General features: G+C 42.0%; 1 pseudogene; it reads right to left on the bottom strand.

The window, feature by feature from the left end:
* Positions 1-13,338, bottom strand: part of LOC119061423 (AP-3 complex subunit beta-2-like) — a 78,450-nt pseudogene that overhangs the window by 51,659 nt on the left and 13,453 nt on the right.

Raw genomic sequence — 13,338 nt, 5'->3', positions numbered from 1 at the left:
TATCCTAGCACCCAGAAAGGAGCAAATAAAACCTTAGCACTTATATCTATGCCATTTTTCACGTTGATTATGAAGTAAGTCAAATTATTATTCTCAACATGTAAAGTGGTATTTCTGAACGTTCCAGCTTAATTTTATCTACCTCCTCCCCACACTTCACCTGCAGGTCTCCCCAAATATGCAAGTTATTTATTATCCCCAAATTTTGCATATGATATTACTCTTGTGAGATATCCAATGTTAAAGATGTGGAATCTCACATTTCCTTCTACCAGGAAAAGACGCTATAAATTCTGTAAGAAACCTTGTCTAGAAAACGCAGCTCTAAAGGGCAGAAGCGGTCACACAGGGTCCCCTTGGGAATCACCAAGACCTGGCTGTTCATGCATCTGGGCCCTGCTGGAGGTGACCGTTACCTTGTTTACTGGGCCCACAGTTTTGTAGCAGGTCTTCCCTAATCATCTGCTTCTGTCATCCAACGTTCAAATCACATAAATAGCTGAGTCTCTTCTCTTATGTTCTCACAGCATCGCTTCTGGGCTTTTGCCAAACCACCTGTCACACATTGCCACCTGTGTTTGCCGGTCTGCCCTGGGGGATGGTGAGTTTGCTATAAAAGGTGGCTGTGCCTATTCCACTCCCTGCCTCTTGCCCCCAGACTGTGTCTGGGGCACAGTGTGTAGCATCCACCAATGCGAGCAACAAATGGTCGGAAACTTTCAGGAGTTTAAGATGGAACTTTATTGGCCAAACTTTTACCTGTGCAGGGGCGAACTCTCGGGGTGTCTGGAGACATGGTGCCAAAATGGCTACAAATGAGAGTCGCGCCCGGTGCTTACGGCCTAGGGTTTTTATTGGGGTGAGCAAGCAAGCAATCAAGCAAGCAAATACAGAAGCAGACGTAGCTGTTAGCAATTGGCTATCTTGAGAGAACCCACACACATGGCTATGCTCTCTGCTTACTACAATGATACTTTTCTGCAAAGACAAGGTCATGTACAGGCGGTTTATCTTGTTCAGCACTCTTTGTACTTTCTTTACTTTTCTATCTTCCTTGCTGAGACAGTCTGGTGCCTGCCTCGGGTTCCTCTTGGCTACTTTTATCTAATTCCCGGCCTAACAAGTGCACACTCTAGAACCTGTGTGTATCTCCTTTCCAACTTCTTCTCTGCAAACATTTTCTGCCTGGTCGTCTTTGAGAGCAGAGTGAAATTTAATCACTGTTCATCTGAGACAAGCACCATGCCAGCTGCTGAGGGAGGGGTGCCCGGACCTGGAAGGGCCTGACTCTGTGACCGTCAGCTCACCTTTTTCCCATCCCAAGAAGAGCTGCATGCTTGATATTTAAGGTCAATGTTGGGATTTAGAGATAACCCATCCATCTATGGAGGGGTACTGCTCCTGAAAAGAAAAATCAGTGTTTTACAAAAAGCCTCATTAAATTACACTAAGCAGTTCCTCAACTTACCAACTCTATTCTTTGAGATGGGCCCTCCCCATTCCTTGGTGTCAGTTTTGTGAGCTTTGTGAAATCTTCCTATTGTATAGGGCAAGTGTATTGCCTCTGATATATACATTATTAGTTCTTTCAAAGTTAGAGATACACATGGTAATAAAAATCACTGGTCTCTGGGTTACAGTCTCTCTCCTGCTCTATATTTTTTTGAGTTTTCACCTCTAATCTGTTATAGAGGATCTCACAGAGGTAAGGCCTGCTTAAGCGTGGTTGGTAGGGTAATAATAGGGGCATAATGATTTATAGTTTTAATACGAACATTTCTCCTAAAATGTCATATGGTGTGCTTGAGTGTGATGTTGTTATGTCACAGAATTACATGGTTAGGATTTTGAAATAAAAGACTTTGTAATAAGAAAGGGGTGTGACTTGGGCTGGTCCTGTCTTTTCTGTTTACGATCAGAAAAATCACAATAAAACAGGAAAGGTGGGCTTTCCTTCCTGCCTGTTCTCACCCACTCGGCAGTCACTGAGCACCCACTGTGTAGCAGGCACTGTGTCAGACACTGACAGTACAGAGGATGGACCTTCCGGTGAGTCGGCTCCGTTCAACACGAGCTGAAATCAAAGGATGAGCCACGACTGGACCCTGCAGGTGCTATGCCGGACCCCTTTCTTTAACTCAGCCAACAAGTTCAACCATTGCTCCCTACAGCCTTGAGGCTCCTTTCATTTCTGGCTTCTGCTTTGGAAGACAGGATTTTAAAAAAAATATATCTTGGTATTTTTGAAGATGATCCTTAGCCAGAAATATATGTACTCGTCTGCAAATCTGGCCTGGAAACAGCTTCTACTTACAAACTGGCTCAACTCTCCAGTTGCCAAAAGAGCCTCACAGCAGCAATGTGACCCCAGCATGAGAGAGGCCAAGGACGTGTGAGCGAAATCACTGGGGGTTGGTGTGAAACAGCTGGGTGGTGGAGGAGCCAAACTTGTCGAGTAAAAAATAGAATCAATGGGATGGTTAGCCCAGTTACAAAGAAATTGAAAGCGAATCGTGGAACAGGTTTGATTTTCTTTTGTAAATGCTGGAAAATGAGGATGTGATGGCTGGTTCAAGGGTGAAGTACCAGTGCGGTCAGGAATGGCACAGGTCCTCCCTTTCCCTCTTATTCTCTTTTCCAGGAGAATTCTGCTCCAGGGAGAAAGAGAGGACACAAGCCTGTCCTCTCCCCAACTTCCCTTTCTCGCCTCCACTCTGTTCTTCCTGACTTTTCTTCTTGCTCCATCCTCTCCTATTTCTGCTCCGCTATTCATGTTTCCTTTCATAAAATGAGCACCGAGAACCTGTTATTTTCAGGCCTTCCTCAGGCCGGTAGGAGAGATATGTAATATTAAGTCAGGGCAAGACCATGCTCTCAAGAATGCCATGGTTCATAGGGAAGAGAAGGCGTCACCTATGAACCTGGATATGGCCGTGGTTTCTCTTGGCTCATTTGTTACTATGCGTACCAGAAAAATCCAAAAAATTATCAGAATTACAAGTACAAAGATTTAATACAGTCATTCTTAAAAACTGGTGAGCCTGTTGTATCCTCTGGATGAGAGAGGAACTGTGCTCAGCACCCAGAAAAAAATGCTTTCTGGCATTTTCTGGTCAGTGTCTATCTCCTACCTTTATGCCCATTCCTCAGCTCCCTGCTCATCAGTTTCTTACCTTCTTCTTACCTTCTGGTTTGGCCACAGGGAATTTTTTTTTCTCACTCACCAGCCCTATTAGGTCACTTTCAACCATCAAACACCTTAAAATTCCAGCTGTCCTCTCTTTGCTCCCTTTTCCAGGAGGAAACGACCCAGGACACCCCGTTATTGTCTTTCTCGTTGCTCTTTCCGGGAGGGTGTTCATCTGATTCCCAGTGAATAAAATTCACCATCTTATTTCTTCCTGCCTTTTATGCTATTTCCACATGTCAGAGAAGGAAAAGGTCATGAATGGAAATGGTTGCTAATGGTTTCCTGGGGAAGATGACCTTAGAGATTAGAGCAGACCCTGAAAAGGGCAAAGGGAAAATAGCGAAGGAGAATTTGTCAATTTTTTTTTTTATGGAAGCCTCATTGAAATCTACAGTGAACTTCTATTGGATTACATGACCTCTCATGTTGTTTTCTGGGAATAGTCTTCCCCATGGCAGAGAAACTGATGTGTGATACACACACATACACACACACACAGAAACACACAGAAACCAGGGGATCTTGATGGTATCTAAGCCCTCCTTGCCCAAATCCTGAAGGTCCTGCCATTTCTGTCCACCCAGTGCATTGCACCACAAAAAATCTCCCATGTATGTGTTAGAGAGGACAATGTAAATTTCTGTCACTTTCCATTCAAAAGGCTTTAACTATTTCTGACTCTAATCACCATTCCGGTTGGATGGCACTTTCATCCTAACTAAAATGGGGGCTGAGATAAATGAAAAATTATACTTTGGAAAGATGAATGAGGCTATCATGCACATTTATATATATGTATGTATTATACATCAGGGTTTGTTTAAGGAAAATAAAGTCGTCTAGGGTGTATCTATGTATCTCTTTGGGGGTATATGTCTGTGTGTGTCTGTGTGACTACACCTCTCTGCCTCTGTGTGTGTGTGTGTGGGAGAGATGAGAAGGTGAGAAAAAATGAGAGGGGCAGGGAATGAGGGGAAATTTGGAGCAGAAGATATAAAGGCTACAGGTGAAATAATAAAAATCTTGTGCTTGACAAGAAGAAAAAAAATATGTAGGTCATCGTAAGGGTGTTCATGATGTCCTTATTTTCCATACGCCTTGAACTTCATGTTACGTCTTCTCACCCATCTTTCAAGTACCCAGTAATCTGAAAAAGAGATGATGAATTCGCTTCTCTCTGTCCCTTCTGACAAATGAAGACAGCTCTCTATGAGATGGTAATGGCAGCTTCTCCGAATTATTCTAAAAATACTGCCAGGGTATCAGCCTCTGCCTGAACTGCCTTGTTATCCTAATGCAATTATGTAACTTTCTAATCTTTCTGTCAGTGCCAGAGTCAGGAGGCAGGAGGAAAAAAAAACCCTGCAAGTTACACCACCTGAATACCCAAAGTGGAGGTGCCTGATTAACCACTGCTTCCGCTTCCATATCAATCTAGTAGCTACTGGCATCTAGATCAGTACCTTCTTCAGGTTCCTGAGCTGGTCCACAGTTTTATATTCCACAGATTCACTTTAATGCTCACAAGTGTTCTCATCTGCCTAAACTAGCTTTCTTCCCTTTGATTCCCTGCAAAAAGCATCCTAAATGGAGGCAGGGGCAGTAATGTAGCTACATGTCCAGTGGCCATGAAAATAAGTCCATTGCGGAAATGATGAATGGGCGGGGTGTTGAGGAACCCACACCAAGAGGCCCTGCTCAGCTGCATGTCATCTCTGTGCGGGAAGACCTGAACTCTTCACGGAAATCTGCCTCATTTTTTCTATTAAGAGCATTAAAAATCGAGAGCAAAATTATGTCAAAGTGTAATATCATAGGATTTTAAAGCTGTAAGGTACCCAAGGAAGACAATTGCTTGTGGTCCGATTTTACCACGAGGTTCTTGGAAATGAGGTTCTTAGTCGTGAACTGAAGAGAGGGTGGTGTGTGCAATGGAAATAACCAGTAATATATACCCAGAAAGCTGCCCCTAGGTGGGGGAGTAAAAGTCCTTTTGACTTCACTCTTTATCGGAATTTCTTAAATTTTCTGAAGTGACTATGTATCACTCTCTAAATAGAAATCGTTATTGGCCCTGACTGGGTAGCTCAGTCGCGTAGAGCCTCAACCGGATAGGCCAAGGTTGTTGATTGGATCTCCGGTTGGGGCACACCCAAGACCAACCATTGGATGTATAAATAAGTGGGATGACAAATTGACCTCTCTCTCTCTTTCTGTCTCTGTGTCTCCAATCAATCAATAAAAAAATTAAAGGGATTGTTATTATTTAAATAGTACAAGGTTTGGCAACACTCAGATTTGAGTGTGAGCCCTATTTCTGCCATTTAAAGGCTGGGTGACCTGAACAGGCTTCTTAACTTCTCTGCTGTGTAGTATTATCTCTTTTATCAGTGAAAGCCCTTGTATCAATCTTGCAAGAGGGGTGTGAGGATTTGACAGAATCAAATAGTGAGATAAATGGCAAATAATTTACCCACCCTCTTCCTTACTTTCAATAAGACACACATACACAGCTTCAACATCCTCAGTGTGCACGCTCTCTCTCTCAAATGTGGAAATGTCTGTTTATGTAAAATGACACAATGCCATTCTCATTTCTTATTTGGGCCTCCCATCCCTCCTTACCACCCGAGAACTTGTCACAGATCCCCCGGACCACACAAGTTTAGGCAGTGCTTGTGAATGATGTCGTTTCCATCACTAAGAGAGAAACGCCCAATCAAATCGAGCTTGGTAATGGCAGCCCCTTGAAGGCTGACAGGCACCTTCTGCTTTGAAGAAGTGCATCTTTCTCTGCACAAATGGGGGACAGGGGCCCAATGCACAGGTCCTCTGAGACAGTGTGACACAATAATAAGGAACGATGGTAAAAACAGCTAATGTTTGTTGAGTACTTACCAAGTACTTTATAACAATAATAATAATATTGGTATACCTAATCTTCCCCATAAGTCTCTGAAGCAGTTAGTATAATCTTTGATAAACTGAGGGTTAGGGGGATAAAGTGAGTAATTCACGGTAACGTAGCTATTGAATGATGGATCTGGGAATGGACCCTGAGTTCTGGATTCCGGACACTGTGCCTGTAACCACCACTGGGGGGCAGGAATGTGGACATGACTCTGAACGTGACTTGTAAAACAACAACAGAGATAAGAGAATATGGCTAATTAGAGTACAGTGTTAATATTGAAGAAATGATCAGCAGAGAGTTCCAGTCCTCATCATTCATTCATTCATTCATTCATTTTGGATTTTTCACTTTGTAACTCTTTGTTGAGTGCCTACTCATTACCAGGGTTACATCTAAGAACTGGAGATAGTATGAAGAATTTGACCTGGTCTGTAATAAGAGCCCTCTCAGGGTTAAGCCCTTAGTATTTATTTGCTGGTGTCAGAATAAAAATACCTGATTTGAAATGTAACTGTATTTCATTCTCAATGACCAAATGAAGTACAGGGTGTTGTCTTCATTTTATAGATGAAACTTTAAGGTGTTAGAAGACTTACCAGTGGGTAGGCTGCAACTTTGAGAGCTGCGTTGCCAGCCTCTCTCCTCAGGCTGCCCCTTGGAGAAGGTCGGAGCAAGAACACTGAGGTCGGGGCCCCATTTCAATGCTGCCTGGTTCAGAGACACAGGCCTTCACTTTGTGTTTCTATCTCATTCTGTGGAATGGAGAAATAATGACCTGGGCCACACACTGAGCACACAGTGGGCATTTCACCAGGCTCCTAAGTGAAGATCGTACATTTGACCCTCCCAAGAGCACCTGCAGTCTATTACCACCGTTGTTCCACAGATGAGGAAACCGAAGCTCACAATCCAATGGTCTGCCTAGTAGGGCAAAGCTAGTGAGCCCCAGAGCCCGATGTCAGTCCCTACTGTGCTGATTCCTGAACCCACACTTTGTCCATTATTTTTAACTCTTTTGTATCAATGCAGAAGTCTTAATGTTTTAAACTAAGACAAAGAAGAGACTTAATCACTGGGTTGGTATTTCTAGACCAAAGTCATGTTTAATTAAGGAAAATGTATCCCCATGTTCTCGTAGACACAAAATGTAGAGGCAGATTTGGATAGAAATGCATAGTAGAATTAAAAATTAATTAGACCATGCAGCAGTCTGTGTATTGGTCAGCGACCAAGCATGCTCTGGGCTCCTGGCTCAGATTCTGTGAATCTTTTTTTTTTTCATTGACCTCCCTATTACAATGTGCATAATTCCTTGGTGATGCTTATATAATTCACAGCAATATGCTTGAAAAATGCTCCTTGGTGACTCATTTTTTTTCAATACAGATCCATTGAAAGATACTCATTGCAGACAACATGCATACCCCTGACTGCCAAAAAAATGGTATAAAGAAGTAAATAAAATTATCCTAAACTCCGTCATCAGAGCCACCACCCATGAATGTGTGAGTGACCATCCCTAGATATTTCCCCTGTCACTATGCATGTGTAGATGGGATGATGGACAGGTAACTTTACAGAGGCAAGACGAATATAGGTTCATGACATCTTGGAGAAATATATGAGCATAGGTAGATCTGGAATCCAGTCGTGGGTGTGGTCCTGATATTAATTGTAAGCAAATCAATGAGCATTTCTGTTCAAGAAACCCAGGGTGCATTGAAGGAAAGGCACCTTCTTTTGCCAAAAAACTAGACTTTCTCCCGCAGCCAGGAAGAAGAAATGGGTGTGGAGGGAGGGTTTGTCGAATATTTTGATCCTGAAGTAGAGGAGGAGAAAGTTTTCACAACACCTAGCTCTCAATTTCCATGAATCCGTGGCTTCGTGTTCGTCCATGTGTTGCAAAAACAGTTTATTCTTTTAAAGAGGTATCCTTTTCATTCCAGTGTGTTAATGCCCTAGATGAGATAGTACTTACAGAATGTTAGAAAGTAGTAGTTCAGGGGCAACAAAGAAAGGCAAATTGCAACATGATTTTGCACTGCCGTGACCTTGGGTTCATCTGAGTCTGTGTGCATAATATTTAGACGTATGTGTGTGAAGGATAATGATTTAGAACCAGGATGGCAGTTTTTTTTCTATAAAGTGCCAAATAGCAAATTAGAGGATACCAGGCATTTATATAACCTTTTTACAATGTGAACATTTAAGAATGTAAAACATTCTTAGCTCCCAGGCTGTACAAAAACAGGCTGAGCAGGGATTTGGCTGTGGGCTGTGGTCTACACACCCTTGATCTCAGGAGATTAAGATTTATTTCAGAGACCTTTACAGAAAGTTTTTGTTTCCCCCAGAGGCAGTAAATGACATGTAGGGAGAATGAAAAGGTAGTTTAAACAACAATAAGATGTTATTTTAAAATTCAGAGCTAAAGGATTTGGAAAATACATTTATTAAAAATAATTTCAAATGCATGTTTTCTCTCAATGCTTTTTGTCAATTCACTTGGTTAAAGGAGGTTGGTCAGTCTTCGGTCAGTAGCAGGTGTCTCTGCTGACCGAGATGGAGGCAGGGCCTTTGTGACTGAAGTTCAAGTGTGATGGATGACAAAGCCCCTTCTTGGTGAGGCATTGGTAGGGCGCCCACACACTCCACATTCCTCGCCACGTACATCCTGTCCACTTAGTTTTCTCTTTGACTTTCAAGTTCTGTTATTAGACGTCTCATGAATATATTATTTAAAAGTCTTGGGGTGTTTAACAGACTCCTGATAACCTATTACCTGAGGGAACAGGAAAAATAATGATGACAGTTTATGCCGTGAGAACTCCAAGGGCAGATGAGAGATGTGCCTTTTATTTTTTCCCTTTCCGCAAATAGAAATGCAGCATTTAGGATAAGACCATTTCTTCGTGCAGTACTTTTTGAGAAACAGTATGTGATTAGAAAGTTCTATGAATAAGAAATGTGAAGCTTCTCTTAATTATTGCATTTCCCCCCTATGAGACACAGAATCAATAATGGATTAAAATTGACATTGAAAGCTATAGATTCTTTTGCTCAGGGTTCTAGAGTCCACCGGAGCACTCTCTGTATTCTCTTGGATAGAGTTACCCGTATCCCCTTAACTGAGCCACTTTAACATACAGCCCGATGTCTGAAAAGAGCACAAGTGGCCTCTTTTGCCCTGATTCTGTTCCTACATACCTGTGACCGTCTTTGAAGACTGGCTGATGCCCAGGTGGCTCCGACCCTTGGAAAACCTTCAGTTTCCTAAGCCCGACGACCCACTCGGTCGATCAGCACTGTGGTAGAACGGTCCCTCAAACAGGCTGCTGGAACTCCTTTCCTCCACTCAGGCAAGGTGGCCCCTTCCATCCCAGAGCTGTGAGACGGGGCCTGGGACAACCTGGAAACACTACCCTGCCGGGCAAGGCTCTTGGACAATGTTAAAGTGATAAGCAAGCAGGGCTCACTCTCCCTCATTCCTTTCATAAGCTTGTTTTTTTCTTTTTTTACTTTGTCTAAGATAATAAACTATGTCCATTTGAAATAACTGCTGGACTGAAGACCCAGAACCTTGACTGGAAAATATTATTATGATAATAAGGAATGGTTTTGTCTTTTCTGTGACGGCCTTACAGCTAAGCTGCCAAGTAGTGAATCTCTATATTGTGTAGTGTGCGGTGTGGGGAGTAACCAGCACATACAGCACTATTATTTCCTCTTACAAAATGCATAAAATACCAAATATCTGCCTACTTGCTGTTTTCTGAGTGTTACTGGTTAAAGTGAGTTGTGGCACAAAACAGTAATTTCCCTCCCTCTCTCTGTCCCCACCTCACAAGTGGGAATATCATGATGCTTTGATTTCTAGAACAGTTTGTTCCCTTTCTCGTTCTTTCAATCTCTGACTTCACTCAAACAAATAAGATGCATTTGCCTTCTGTGTCCTAGGGACAGCACATTGGTAGGAGGATGCAGAAGCAAGCCTCCTGGAATTCAAAGAGGGTCTTCCCGCATCTTCTCCCCACTACTGCTGGTGACCCTCTTTCCCTGGCTTCCCTTGTACTACTTCCTTCCACCTCCTCCCCAGTGACATTGCCAAAGTGTCACACATCTCTGGGCATTTTCATTGGCAATTTTGTTTTCTTAAGCATTGTGTTTCCACCTGTTACAGTTACGCTGTGTGAAGGGCACATACATTTTAGAAGCAATGGAGATAACTGGAAGAAAAAGTGAAGCCCAGTTGAGGGCTGTGATGTTCAGAAACGTGAACGTTCTGTTTAAAGCTGTTATTGCTTAAAAAACACTGTGTAAAGTAACTCAAATCTCTGACCCGCCACTTCACTCCCACCTCTAGTCCAGCCTGGCGTAATGTACGTTCTTACACCTTTAACAAGATGTGCTCCAAATGGGTTAAAGTGTACAAATAAAAAGAGGTAATATAAAAAGTGTTCTGTCTTCAGCATTGCACAGACTCATGTGTCAGACTCAAGGACTTCCAGGAATACGTTTTAAGAATTATCTTGTGGTTAAATGGCACTTTAATAAAATGCAACTGGTCCCTATATAAAAGACAGTAATGAAAGGTACGAGGCTAGACACAAAGTTGATGAAAGAGTGTAACAGGCCAAAAATACAAGCATTTCTTCCTCTGTCCCTGATGTCTTGCTCTTTGATGTATATGTAAGTTTTTTATTTTTCTTTTCTAAATGACTGAATCACTCTTTGGTAACCTACCTGGGAAACCAGTCCTGGGGAGGATTCGCCAGGGAGACCCCCACGCACAAATGCAGTTTGGGAATGACATTTTAGTCTTATGTTTGAAAAAAGAAACTCTCTTATACTTCCCATTTTGAGTAAAAAAAAAAAAATCTGTCAACCGTTATCAAAATGATTTACTTAAGAGCCATTTAATGAGATTCATTAATTTAAAGAGATTAAAAACAGTCCATATTAAAAGACATTTTGACAGGAAAAAATAGGTTATAATAAAAGCTGAAAATCAGCAGTCTCTTTATCAAAGACCGTGCAGAACTCTTAGCAAAGTCTTCTTCATTTAAAGTGAAATTCAAGCTCTGATTCAATTAACAGCAGACTTGAAACAGCAAAATAGAGACAGACTCATAGAGAGAGAGCTGGGTGACTGATGGGGGTGGGGGGTGGAGGGGTTGAGCAAAAAGGAAAAAGGACTCATGGACCTGGACAACAGTGTGGCAATTGCAGGGGAAAGAGGGTATAAGACAAATGGTAATGGAAAAATACAGTTAAAATGTAAAAGTAAATAAATATAAATGTACCTACAAAAAGCAAGAAAATACAAAAAAATTTGGTAGTAGGTCCAAGTGCTAGATGTACTATGGATAAGAGCAGAGAATATTTAGTATTTTCCTCAAGAGACATCTAACATAAAAGCAAAAGCTAAAAACAGGGGGAAACCCTCTGTGGTTAACAACAAAAGAAGCAACGTTGGCCTAGAAACAAAGTTAACTTTGAACAGACTGCAAACCAACTTTTCTGTTTCTAGTTACCTTCCAGGCAGCAGTTGCTTGTAAAGCTAGAGCATCATCTTCACTCCAAGATATGCACCTTGAGAGTGTATTAATGAAATGCACTCACTTCCCTAAGACAGTAACATTTATTCTTTCTCTTAATACAGTGCATTCCAAAGACAGGCGCTAAATATACCCACATAGCTGCCTTTGTGGGGAAGAGTGGTTTTGGAAGAGTCACGCATACGGATACATACATGAAACTTACAGAAGGAAATATATAGAAATCTACTCATGTGTTACTCATCCAAAATACATACGTACATCCAACTGGAGAGTTGAGGTGTGCGGCCCTTTAGGGATCTGAGTAACTTTGACCACAGAGGAAACCATATTAGAACACACCACGTTACCTGAGTCCTCCGAGGAGAAGGTGCTGGGCTGGGGCAAGGAATGCAAAGGACGTTTTTCAGGGGGCATGTAATGTTTTCAAAAGATGAAAGTCAGAGGAATTCAGATCAGGAAAGCTCCAAACTAAGATGCAGACCCTTAATTTTGAGGAGGAAGAGCAATGGAAGCAGGATCCGACAAGACGAACCTCAGACTACAGTGTAGGTTTCGACATTTTATTTGAGGGGAGGATAGAGAAGGGAGTGGAAAGCAAAGATTTCCCACTGCATGCGCCCAAGACCCAGTACCTCTCGCAGACTGTCCTTTGAGGGAAAGTGCAGGGGATCCTGAACTTATTCAGTGGGTGGGGGCTGGGACCTGACCTGACTCATGCCCTGGGACAGAGGGTTCTCTCTGGAAGGGAGATCTGAGCAGAGCTTTTTCATGGCTCCCATGCAAATGTTTCCCCAGGACTGCTTGCTGAAAAAATACGCTTTCAAAAATTGCGATGTAAGGTAAACTTTATTTGGCACCTCCTGTTCAAAACCATTTACTAGGACTGCAGAGGCTATTCTCCTTTCAAACCCATTTTAATTTTTGTTTTTCTAGAGGATACTCAAGAATTACTTTTTTCCTAAAACTAAACTTTTTAAAAATGTTGAGATGACCGTAGATTCACATGCGTAGCTAGGAGACATTATTCCCAGAGGTCCTGTGTGGTCCTTACCTCGTTTCCCCAGTGTGAGCACCTTGCAGAAGTCTGCTGCTCCGCCCTGGTACCACAGCCAGGATACCAACATCGAGACATGTATCCAGAAGGCCACTGTCCCCACCGCGAGGGTCCCTGGACTCACCTTTTTATGGTCCCATTCCCCTCTCTTCCATGCCCACTATTGATAAATCACGGCAACCACCAATGAATTTCTTCTCCATTTTTATAATTTTGCCTTTTAAACAAATGTTTTAAAAATGCAATAATCCAACGTGTAACCTGTCGAGTTCACTGTTTTCACTTAGTAAAATTCCTCTGAGATTCATTCAAGTTGCTGCATTTATCAATAGTTTGTTAAATATTTTAAAAAATATTTCTGAGCAGTAGTCCACAGAGTGTACCATAGTTTGAACAAGCCTTCACCAATTGAAGAATACCTGGGTTGTTTCCAGTTATTGGTTATTACAGATAAAGCTGCACATAAGTTTTTATTTCTCTGGAAAGAATGTGTAAGAGTACAATTTCTGCTTCCTATGATATTTACATGTTTAGGTGTACAAGAAACTGCCGTAATATTTCACAAATAGCTTCATCATTTTGCATTCTTGACCATCAGTGTATATATAATCTGTTTTTC

Source organism: Artibeus jamaicensis, unplaced genomic scaffold (assembly GCF_021234435.1).
Source record: "Artibeus jamaicensis isolate MK-2021 breed Jamaican fruit bat unplaced genomic scaffold, CSHL_Jam_final contig_464, whole genome shotgun sequence".
NCBI classification, from domain to species: Eukaryota; Metazoa; Chordata; class Mammalia; order Chiroptera; family Phyllostomidae; genus Artibeus; species Artibeus jamaicensis.
The sequence above is the reverse complement of the archived record's forward strand: the minus strand, read 5'-3'. Positions and strand labels throughout refer to the sequence as shown.